Raw genomic sequence first — 12,365 nt, forward strand, 5'->3', positions numbered from 1 at the left:
ATTTGTTTTATAAACTAAATTATTTCCTTTTTACATTTCTAAGAATCCTAGGAGGTATGCGGCCGGGCTACCATCTATATAAAATAAATAATCTAGGTACACATTAACCTTCAGATATTGAGCATCCAAAGGAAACACTCTGATTCTGTAAGTGTAACTCTGTGCTCAAATCAAAACTTCTCAGAATTTGCTGGGTACAATTACGGTGATCCTTCAGTGCTCCAGGCAAATGTCTTCTCTACGGGTCTCAGATGGTTGCTTTTACTGTGAAACCGCCTCCATGTTTCTTTCAATTGGAGCCACAGGTACTAGTTGAGAATAAGTACCCTTACATTTCAGTTACTCTTCCATTTTACCCTTATTCTTGGTATCCCCAGTAACACAGAAATTCTTCCTCTAAGGAAACTTGACAATTCTGACAATTGAAGAAAAGAATTTTTATCAGAATGATTAGACTTGATGGATTTCTGGATATTAGGAGTCTTTCAAAAATAATTCCACTAAGCTTTCCTGGGGTGTGTGTGTGTGTGTGTGTGTGTGTGTGTGTGTGTGTGAGTGTGTTTTAAACTGGGGAAGGTAAGAAGTGAAGTAAGTTTAATAAGTCCTCTCACTGTGGCCATTGTCCCGATTGCTTATTGTACAGATTGCTCAACAATTTCAGGACAGCAGGAAAGCCTTCTTGTATTTCATGTTCCGTGCATATTTCAAAGCTATTCTTTCAAATGAGGATTGTTGACAGAATGCCTCAGACGTTAGCCATTGTTTCCGCTGACAGCCAATATCTAAATGCTGTGTTTAATAAATTTCTTCTCACATTAGAAAGTCTACTTACCGTTTATTGAAAATAATTATAACCATCATATTTGATGGCTGAATAAATTCTATTGGATGGAGATATGTGACTCAACTTTCCCCCTATTATTGGACAGTTATTTTGTTTTTTACTTTTCCACAAGTTTTACTAATCCCTTATAAATATCCTATATTTCAGTACCTGGATCAGTATATTTGGTAAAATATTAGTGAAATATTGAAATTCCTTGGATTAGATAACTAGAAATGGAATTACTGCATTGCAAGAGTTAAACATTTAAAATCCTTAACATGTATTTCCAAAACTTTCCAGAAACATATCACTTTTCATCCTCACCATTAACTTTGCTCTGAAAAAAAATCTTTAATAATTTGGTAAGAAAATTATTGTGAAAAATTTTGGTGAAAAAGTGTAGCTCAAGTTTTAATTTATGCTTCTTAGATTACAACTAAGATTGACTTGTTTTTCTTCAATGAATGCTAGCCATTTGTATTGCTTCATATCCTTTGCCCATGTTTCTCCAATATGGTTCTAGTGTTTTTTCTCATCTACTTACATGAACATTTTATATATTATGTGACTATCTGCATATTTTACACAGTATATGAACATTTTACTTGTCATGTGAATATTTTCCATATTAAACCCTTTGTTTAATCTGTTCATAGATTTTTCCCAGTTTGCCATTTCTTTAATTTATATTTAATTTTAATTTTAAATGGTTTTCACATATATTTCAGTTTAATATATTAAAATGTTGAGTCGGTCTTTTCCTTTGTAATGCCTTTCATGGCCTTTATGTTTAGAAAGTTAGAAAGTTATTTGCCCATCCAGAGACAGATAAATATTCTCTTATGGGGTTTTTCCTTTTTATATGTTAATTGTACTTTTAATTTTGATTTTAATTATACCTTTAATTCTAACTGGGGTTTTGGGTTTGTTTTATTAACTTGTTTTATTGTTTTGTGAGTGTGGTACGAGGAATAAGGGAGATGTAAATATGATTCCTAGGCCTAGTGTGCTGTGTTCCTCTCTATTAGTTTATAGGAGCTTTTCTTTGTCCCAGTGCTCTTAAATGTTTTCCGTCTCAAAATTCTGGTTCTTTAGTTTTATGAAAGCTTTTTAGTTACCTCTTTGACAACTTCCTCTAGTTTCTCCCTCTGTACATTAACTCCTGTATTTGGATATCAGACCTCATGGACCGGACCTCCAATTTTTGTGTCTTTTCTTCTTCCAATTTTCTATCCCTTTATGACTATGCTTTGCCTTCTGAAATTTTTTCTCATCTTTATCTTGTAAACCTACTTCTATTGTCTTTTTCATTTCTCCTATCAAACTTCTAATTTTTAACAGCTCATTTCTGTCCCCTTAGCTTTTTCAAGTGTACATAGCTTCCTTCCCTGTCCCCCACCATTGTCCTCTTTTTGTTTCACAGGTGCACTTATTTCATCTCTCAGAAAATACTAAAACCAGACACATATTGAGAAAGCAAGCTTCACGTAATAATCCTTATGCTTAAAATTGACATTGCAATCTAGTATTTCTGTTGTGTTCTATTTTGTTCCCTTTTAAAAAATATGCTGCTGGTAACCCACAAAGTTGTTTCTATGACCCACTAATGGCTCATGTCCTGCAGTTTGGAAAGAAATATTCTATAAATCATGTTGAGGCTTTTGATCTTTCAATGGCCGAGACACAATCACATTTGCTTTCTGGGCAGAAATGGGCAGACTGGAGTGGCCTAGAATGAATGAAGGAAAACATGTATAAAGATCCAGATGAGAGATGGTAGCTTGGACTGGGGTGGTGGTTGAGACAGAAGCAGAGTGCCTACTAGGGTGCCTTCACTCACATCTTCTTACTTAATCTTATTTCCTCAGTGTGCCACGTGGGGAACTGGACCAGAGCGTTCAGATGCTTGTCCAAGATGGCATAATCAGTGAGTCCTGAGCCAGATTTGAGCCAGGCCCGTCTGCTTCCTAGACCTGGCCTTTCCTCTAAGTCACAGCAAATCCATGAGGTGAGCCTATAAAACAGGAGAGAAATTGTCAGAAGAGCACATTTTGGAGCTTAAGAACCAATTCCTTGGAGGCTTCAATACCTGAAAAGGTTGACTATGTTTGGGCCCTGAAATGAAACCAAATTTATTACTTAATTAAAAAAAAAAACAGGACACATACAGTGTGATGTCACAGTAACAACTAGACTTGGAGTCCCCTTTGATCTGGAGTTGATGACCCTGGTCACGAGGTACTTGTCCCTCCTCCAGGTCATCCTTACCCTTGTACACCTCTGCCATGTCCTCCATGGCAGACTGTGAGGATTACGGTTTTCATGGGCTTTTTTAATATTTATGTTACTATCTAGGATTATACATGTTCCCCAATGTCGATTCATGTTGTCAACTCTAAACACAATTAAACAACTAGAAATCAATCCCTCTGTTTCTCATGTTCTTTATACATGCTCTATTATGCTGCTTGTCATGTAAGGGTATTAATCACTCCTCTGTCTGTCTTCTCTACTAGATCATGTACTTCGTGGGACAGGGGGGTCCCTTCTTAATCTCTGGGTCCAATTGGCCACCACAGAGTCTGGAGTAATAGATGTCAAATTTGATAAATATGTTGTGTTTGAAAAAATTCAGAATATAAAAATAAATTCTCAGATTTTATGACCAAAGCATTTATATGATTTTAATTCACTGTTTTTCAAACTTTCTTATTCCCTGCCTCCCCCTTTGATAAGCATAACTATCTCTGCCACTACTCCCCCACCCCCTTCGGCAAATTCGAGTTTTTCCCCAGACCCTTGTCAGTGACCAACACGCACATAACACAGAACATTTGCACATCACACAGACAGGGCGATTTTGTCTACTTTAGTTCCTTTTAGTTTATAGTACAAACAAGAGAGCTTCTTTTTGTTTGCCTGCTTTCCAAAGAGAAGTTATATGATGATATTGAGTTTACTTTTGCAAATTACAAATGTCCTCACCCCAAGATTCTAGAACACAGTATCTCATGGGAGTACCTTGATCTAATTAAAGTTTTTGCTGACAGCTCATTCTAGGGGAAGCCTGTTTTTCACAGCATCTTTATGAGCGATAATTCACTGTCTGCATTTGATCACCTCTGGTCCCTTTTCTTTGCCACTGATGCTCTTCTCCTGGGGACGAGGTTTCAAACCAGATCCTCTTAGGCCTCTGCACTCACACCCATGCCAATCCAACATCTTTCGGTAGCTGTCAGCAAAGATCTGAAGGGGAAGAATAATGGCTGGTGTGGAATAAAATGACACTCTACTTGGATTTCAGTGGTTTGGTTAATTCTGTTCCAAGCTGTTTGAAGACATGAGTCAAATTTGACTCTTCTCCAGCCCTGCAGTCCTCACCACCTCATCTCTCATACCTAGGTTTTCATCCCTTCATCCCTGCCAATCCATTCTGCAGCTGGAGTGACTTCCTAAAATAAATCTGAGGACTTCATCCTACTCTTACAGCCCGTCAATCGCTCTCCATTTGCCTTAGGATGAAACCCTGCTCCCTACCTGACCCCCAAAACAACTGAGATCTGATCCCTCCCTCTTGGGCCTCACCTCTGGCCTGTGCCACCTGGCCATCTATGCTCTGAGCAGTGCTATTCAACTTCTTGCAGTTTCTACCACAGACAGTGCTCTCTCTTGTCCCTGAGACTTTGCATCAAAATACTTCCCTTGGCCTGGAATTCTCACCTTGTAATCCCATCCCTTCATCTCTTTCATTAAGCTTTTTTGTTTTTAAACACAATAGGGCTACACATTAATTCCTCAGGTATCCATCTTCCTAACAAGCATGTTCTCACTCGCCCCTTGCCCTCCTCCTGCCCTACGTGAGGTTAAGGGCCCTTTCTGATTGTGCCTTTTATTTTTGCAGCTTGTGGGATCTTAGTTCCCTGACCAGGGATCGAACCCAGTCCCCCTACAGTGGAAGCATGGAGTCCTAATCACTGGACCACAAGGGAATTCCCTGATTGTGCCCATTAATCCCAGTGTTTCCCCTGTATCTAATTGCTGCCTTCCCCCTCAGACATAAACACAGTGCCTGCTATACAGTAAGTATTCAATACATTGAGTAAATAAATGAATAAAAGAAAGGGGAAAAAACCCCTCCATGAAATTTCATTTGGAGTCTCATGGCTCTAGTTCATTCATTCATTTTCAAAATGTTTTTAAAATATCTACCATGAGCACTGGCTAGATGCCGAGTGTTCAGGGAGGAACGAGGTTAGACTTGGTCCCTCTTTCATGCCAGCACCTCGCAGGGCTCCATGGCTAACCAGAAAAGAAAGCAGAAGTTAACTCATGCTCTGCCTTAGACAGGGAAGGGCAATGCTGGGGAACGTTCATGCCACGAGTGAGTTCTGTAACGTAGACTTCATGCTGTGTCACCTCTAGCCCAGGGCAAGACAGATACACAACTTTGTACCACAGAACTTGAAGTAGGTAGGGAAGACAGACAGACAGACCAGACAAAGGAGTTCCGATACAGTGTGAGAAGTGCTCCTTAAGTGAGCTATGTGCTATGAGGGCAGAGAAGGGTCGCGGAAGCTAATCTGGGGAGAAGTAGCTCTGGAAAGACAGTAGCAATGGGGTAAAATCATACTTAATGATGAGATATGTTGCAACTGTGGCTTGTAAACTGGAATAATGATTAAATTTCTAGGTCCCTGAAGCTACTTCTTTGTCACTCCTCTCTGTTGATTGTCAAACACTTGTATGAAATTGACAGGTAAGGAGGAAATTAACCCCATTTGGATTATGAGGAGAGGCAAGGAGGCTGAGGAGTAGCTCCTATTTGGGTGAGGATGCCTGATTTATTTTCCTAATCATGACTAAACCTAAGAAAGCATACCAGGCTCAACCCTCAAATGAGAAGCAGAAGGCCTCAGAGTCAAAGTGGTGGTTGACACCCAAGCCAACAGGAGGCTGAATCACGCTCTCCTGAAACTGTGTACAGAACTGTCTTCTTTCTAGCAAAGCTACACCTTGGATGGTGTCTAGAAGTAATGCTAGACAACTGCAGTCCTCATAGAAGGAGCCATGTGTCCACAGAAGCGCTCTCACCCCATGAGCTTGCACTAAAACAGACATATGCTCCATAGAACTCCTGAGCACTTCCGGATTGCTCAGCTTTGGGATATTGGTCCAGATGTTAGGGGACAACTGCAGACAGGAATAACTTTGAGTCTCCTCATGCAGAGAAGTATTTAAAATAACTTTTCTGAAACTTTTTCTTTTCGGCTTTCCTTATCTGCAGGGAGAAGAGTGTAGTGGTTATGAGTTGGGCCCTGGAGTTCGACTGTCTGGGTGCAAATGCAGTGTGATCCTGGGCACATTGTGGAACCTCCCTATGCCTCAGTTTTCTCATCTACAAAATGAGGATAAGGATAGAACCTACCTCCTAGAGTTGTTTTAATTATGACAACGTGCATTAATATACCAGGTTTCATTGATTCTGAGACATGCATTTTTCACATTTTAACATGTCGAAAACTGAGGTGCAATTTACACTCAATAGCATAGCATAGTTTAGTTGCCTCAGTGGGGTGAAAAATAATGGTGTAGCTTACAATCAGTGGCATCTTAGATGTGATGAAATTCAGGATTCAAAGAGCTTAGAAAAATACATAGCACATAAACAGTACTAAATGAATCTTTAATAGATGGTATAGATATAAAATATATATAGCTCTTCTAAGTTTATCAGAGCCAACCTATATAGCTCATTTTTAAACAAATGTCCAAGATAGCAATGGCAAATAATATCATGACTGACCCATTTCCCAGGAAAGAGAGAAGCTGCTCTTCATACTTGGCCTGGAGTTGGTGGAAGCATGTGGTACCCGTCCCTTTATCTTACCCAAGATCTCAGAAAGGTGATAGAACTGAGACCCACTGAGATGTGGATACCTTGGACAGGTAAAAATTTGATGCCTCTTTAGATCAACATTCTTTTCCTAATCATTTATTAGAGCGACTGGTACTCTGAGACCCAGCAGAGAAGTAGGATCTCTGACAGTGAGGCTCAGAAATCCAGTTCTCATCCCAAAGCTGCAAACACCAGGGAACAAATCCAAAGCCCTAAGTTACCCAACTGCTCTTCTTAGGAGGATAGTGATCTTTGGACTACCATTCCCCAACTGACTAATGAGAGTCTTGTTTTCCAATTACAGAACCCGCTATCCCTAAGAGAAGATGCAATAAACACATTTTTAATATACCAGCAAATTTCCAGTGATGCTCTAGTAAACCTTGGAGACTGGTTCTATAAGCAACTCCTAAGCCTCCCCTACCAACTTTAATTCATCTCAACTCTGGACCCCAAAAGGCGTTTATTCAGATGGCAGGCACGCAGACATGAGTGAATGTTATGTATTTAGACAGGGGATCAAAAGGAGCTTCCCTGGCCTTTTGTTTCTTGCTGATTGTGTGTTCCCTTTTAAAATGTATTCGACTGTCAATGGGAGAAAGCAGAATATTCTGTTTTAAACTTCCACATTTTAAATTTTCTTCATTTTGAATAATCTGTGTATCTTTCATCTGTATTATTTATTTAACTAAAACGAACATATATTGCCTTGGTATTATGAAAGTTTTTTTTTACTTTCCAGGAAAAAAGGAAAATGACGTTCTATTAATATGTTTATAATAGAAAGAATAATTAGAAAAGGAAAATAAAAAACTTATGCATGGTATGATCACAGTGTGTGAAGATACGCAAAGGATAATAAAAGACTGAGAAAAGCTCAATAATTGCCTTTGCACGATAGTTAAGTAAAATTACTTTGTTTTATTTTTGTGTATTGAAAATTTTATACAGAAAAACTATCTTACAAGAGAAAAAATGAAATTCTTTTTCAAAGCAAATAGTATTAAATTCAGTTGAAGTTTGGAAACAACTGTAGCTTTTGTAAATATACATATTAAAAAAACTCACAGGAGTATTTCATTTTCACTAGCTGTTCATAGATCACCAAGACACTCAGTCATTTTATAATACAAACAGGAAATGGAGGTTTTGATGAAGCAAGATGACCAAAATCCTCCTTCTCCAGATATGGATAAACTGCTTGGCTTGCCTCTCTTGCCTAACCCCTGTTAATATTATTTAGTATTTTCATGGTCCTCTCAGGATGATATAACAAAATATCATAGTGGCTCAGAAACAAGCATTTATTTCTCACTCTTCTGGAGGCCGGGAAGTCAAAGATGAAGGGGCCGGCAGAGTCAGTTTCTGGTGAGAACTAACTTCCTGGTTCATAGATGGCCGCCTTTTTGCTGTATACCCACATGGCAGAAGGGGCAAGCAAGCTCTCTCTGGTCTCTTTCTAGAGGCACTAATCCCTTTCATCAGGGCTCTATTCTCATGACCTAATCACCTCCCAAAAGCTCTACTTCCAAATACCATCAGTTAAGTTTCAACGCATGAGCTTTGGAGGGAGACAAACATTCAGTCTATGGCAGTAATGTTGAAGACAACAGTCTGTTCAGTGGGTGAAGGAGGACCATTTAAGTTAAGTAGATGGTCTCTTCTTTTCCAAATATTGATGTGGATATAGGAGACACTTACTTATTCATTCAGCAAACACTGAGTGCCTTCCTCCCCACTGTGGGCTAGGCTCAGTGCTAATTGCTGGAGACACAGAGTGTATAAAACATGGTCTCAGCTGTCCTGGAACTCACAATCTCAGCTTTCTACCAGGTCATCTCGATTTTCAACACGGAACTTTAAACATTTATTTCAGAAATCTATTTGCCTAAGTATCTATTCCATTATAACTACTTATGAATTTAAAATAATTGTTTATTTTTATCACTGCAAAATATATTAATGAAAACATTCAGTCCTATCTCTGTCTGTATGTGTCTGTCTTAGTCTGAATATGACAGCATCTGGCAATTGCAAAAGAACTCGAGAAGTGCAGATAAATGGGAAAAGCAGAGGTCTGGGTATCAGGAGACTTTGATTTAAATCTAAGCTCTGCCATTTATCAGCTTTTGGAGCTCTCTGAGCCTCAAAATCCCTAATTTGTAAAATGAGAATAATAAGACCTACCTCACATTTTTGACATGAGAATGAAATGAACTATACAATGTGAAGCACTTAACCTATAGCAAAACTGAACAAACGCTAGTTTGTTTCCTCCATATAGTTTCACTGTAGGTAGGTGGCCAGTCTTTCCTTTAGGGGGAAAAAATGCAAGTACAAAAATCTGGAATGTACAAGACAGGTATTTTTAGGTCTCTGGTTTTCTTTTCAGAAAGATTAAAGTCAGATTATAAACAGGTTAGCTGCAGGATTCACCTTGACAATCCAATTCCAAATTAAGATAGCACAGAAATTTTGCAGCACAACCCTCCAGAGACCAAAAGAACCCTTGATCCACTGGCCTTGACCAAGTCTCAGGTAGCCTTCCGAGGCACTAGCGCTGGGATCACTGTGGGCAGAAAGTGCTCATTTAGACAAAGCCTGCTGTGTGTGGGTCCATGTAGCAGGCGAGACAGTCAGAGGTGATCTCCACCTCGCTGTGCAGCAGGAACTTCACCAAGGATCAGGCAACTAAATAAAAATTTGGAAAACAAAGAAAACACGTTCAGGAGATATGGAAAAACACAACACAGGGTGAGGGAGGGATGGATTGGGAGTTTGGGATTAGCAGATGCTAACTATTACGTATAGAATGGATCAACAACAAGGTCCTACTGTACAGCACAGGGATCTATATTCAATATCCTGGGATAAACCATAATGGAAAAGACTATGAAAAAGAATGTATATATATGTGTGTATATATATATATATATATAAAAATATATATATATATCTGAATCACCTTTCAGTACTGCAGAAATTAACGCAACATTGTATTGATAAATCAACTATACTTCAATAAAATAAATTAAAGATAAAACACAAACACAAATTATCATGCAATAAGAAGAGGAGGGAGGGGCAAAGAAAGTCCCAGTGGTCCATGCTAAGACCCAGGAGGTACATGGTAGGTGACCACCCTCCTCTGATCTGTCTCCAAAGGCTTTATTGAGAAAAATGGAAAGGAGCCAAAAGAACCACGACATTGGCCATGTTCACTGAACCATCTACTGTCTCCCTAGACTTGCTACCTGGCTCCCCTGTCTCCTAATTTTGTCCACCAGCGGTGACTAGATGACCTGTCACTTTAACCACATCACTGTTTGTCTCCACATGAAGATGCCTCTCCTTGATGCTTTGTGCTCCCTGCCCGTTTACCCCAAGAGCTCCGCCTACAATTCCAATGGCACTTAGACTGTGGTCTCAATTCCTGGTCTCTCACAGGCCTGTCCCCTCACCTTGCCCAACACAGTGTAAGGCCCCTGTCCCTTGCAACAAATCCTGCTCTTCAAGTCACTGAGTATTTGAGGCCTTTGTCTTTGCTTTATTAATCTGCTCCACATGGACCCAGGGCCCAACAATGAGGGCATCTGTTACAGATCTAATATTAGCAACAAACACAAGTCACATCATCTTGTATGAAGACGATATTGAGGGAGAAATATTCGGTCACTAGCAGAGACGTGGCAGCATTAAACAAGGGGCTGTGTCAAACGCTGGGGCTGTCTGTCATTCAGAGAGGGCAGAAAAGAGGGGAGGGAGAAGATTGGAGAGTGTAAACTGTCCTTTCTTTCCTTCCGTTCTGCTGTCCTAGGGAAATACGACTGCCCTGCACAAGTCCTACCATATCTGGGCCCAGGTCAGGCAGAGAGGTCCCCTGTCCCCCTAGGAGGACATCCAGAGTTCTTCGATGGTGAGTGTCAGAAACAGCCATGCTTAGGCCTCTGGAAGGTGTGCCTTCAATAGAGGGGCTACCAAACTAACAAGTCACTGGATTAAAAACCCTTGGCCACGTGGCTTAGGGGACGCCGGGTGTCTCCCCTTTTCTAGCAGCTCCAAAGTTCCAGCAAGATCAGTTGGATTAGCCTCCATGGCATGTGGAATCTCTGAAATCCCAATGGGCTGTTTAGAACAGGGGGCAAGTCTGAGCTCTGGAAATGTTTTATTTGGCTACCAGGACTTCGAAGTTTTTTTTTAACTAGCTGTCAACATTTACATTTTTTTTTCATAAAATCCCAAGTTGTTAGCTTCTCTGGAAAATTCAGAAACTGACAACCCCATGACCCTCATTCCCACAAAACAATAGTAGCCTGGCCCCCAGGAGAGTCCTTGGCCTTACGATGGGGCATGAGCCGTCCTCCTCACAGCAACAGTCACTTAGATGATCGGCCTGAGCCGGGTGGGAAAGGGAATTTTCTACCAGGAGTCAAGGGTCTCACAGGAAAGGTGAGCAGGCTCTGGGTGCTGTGAGCAGTGGGCAGGAGTGGATGAAGGAAGGAGATGAACCCCATTTCAAGGATATACAAACTCCCACCGCCCAAAAGCCAAGCCCCAGGTACATGGCAGAGAGACTGCCAGCCAGCCCAGCCAATGGAGCTGCAATTTTGGGGTGGTGAGAATATGGGGGGAGGGTCTAGACATCAGTGTGTTTCAAATGTGTTTCCAGTGGGCTGAGGACCAGCACACTGGAGCGGTGCCTCTCCACCTTGAACATGCCCCTGACTCACCTGGGATCTAGTTTCAAATGCAGATTCTGAGTGGTAGGTCTGCGGCCGAAGTCTGAGCTCCTGAACTTCACCAAAGTCAAAGGCGATGTCCGTGCTGTGGATCTTGTCCACGCGTTGAGTGATAAGAAGCTACAGCCTTTTCCAAGAGGCACAGGAAAAGATATTCAACATCACTAATTATTAGAGAAATGCAAATCAGAACTACAGTGAGATATCACATCAAACCAGTGAGAAAGGCTATCATCAAAATATCTACAATTAGTAAATGCTGGAGAGGGTGTGGAGAAAAGGGAATTCTCCTACACTGTTGGTGGGAAAGTAAATTGGTATAGCCACTGTGGAGAACAGTATGGAGGTACCTTAAAAAACTAAAAAGAGAGCTACCCTATGATCCCACAATCACAGTACTGGGCATATATCCGGAGAAAAACATGGTCTAAAAGGATACAGGCATCCCAATGTTCATTGCAACACTGTTTACAATAGCCAAGACATGGAAGCAACCTAAATGTCCATCGACAGGGGAATGGCTAAAGAAGAAGTGGTACATATATACAATGGAATATTACTTAGCCATTAAAAAGAATGAAATAATGCCATTTGCAGCAACATGGGTGGACCTAGAGATTGTCATACTGAGTGAAGTAAGTCAGACAAAGACAAATATTGTATGATATCGCTTATATGTGGAATTTAAAAAAATGATACATATGAACATATTTACAAAACAGAAATAGACTCACAGACTTAGAGAACAAACTTACGGTTACTAGGGGGAAGGTGGGAAGGGATAGTTGGGGAGTTTGGGATTAACATGTACACACTGCTATATTTAAAATGGATAACCAAGAAGGACCCACTGCAGAGCACAGGGCACTCTGCTCAATATTACCTAACAACCTAAATGGGAAAA

General features: G+C 40.4%; 1 long non-coding RNA gene across 2 annotated transcripts in view; it reads left to right on the top strand.

Annotated features, from left to right (window-relative positions):
- LOC309636703 overlaps nucleotides 1-12,365 on the top strand; it is a 47,478-nt gene that overhangs the window by 12,810 nt on the left and 22,303 nt on the right. Inside the window, exons 2-3 of one of the 2 annotated variants that reach the window (XR_014250152.1) lie at nucleotides 2,695-2,834; nucleotides 4,728-4,843. This is a non-coding gene — a long non-coding RNA (uncharacterized lncRNA). Of the gene's footprint in view, nucleotides 1-2,694; nucleotides 2,835-4,727; nucleotides 4,844-12,365 lie in introns of those variants that run through there. The other variant, XR_014250151.1, reaches the window with a different exon arrangement.

This window comes from Balaenoptera physalus (assembly GCF_965194825.1).
Source record: "Balaenoptera physalus genome assembly, chromosome: 10".
Taxonomy (NCBI): Eukaryota; Metazoa; Chordata; class Mammalia; order Artiodactyla; family Balaenopteridae; genus Balaenoptera; species Balaenoptera physalus.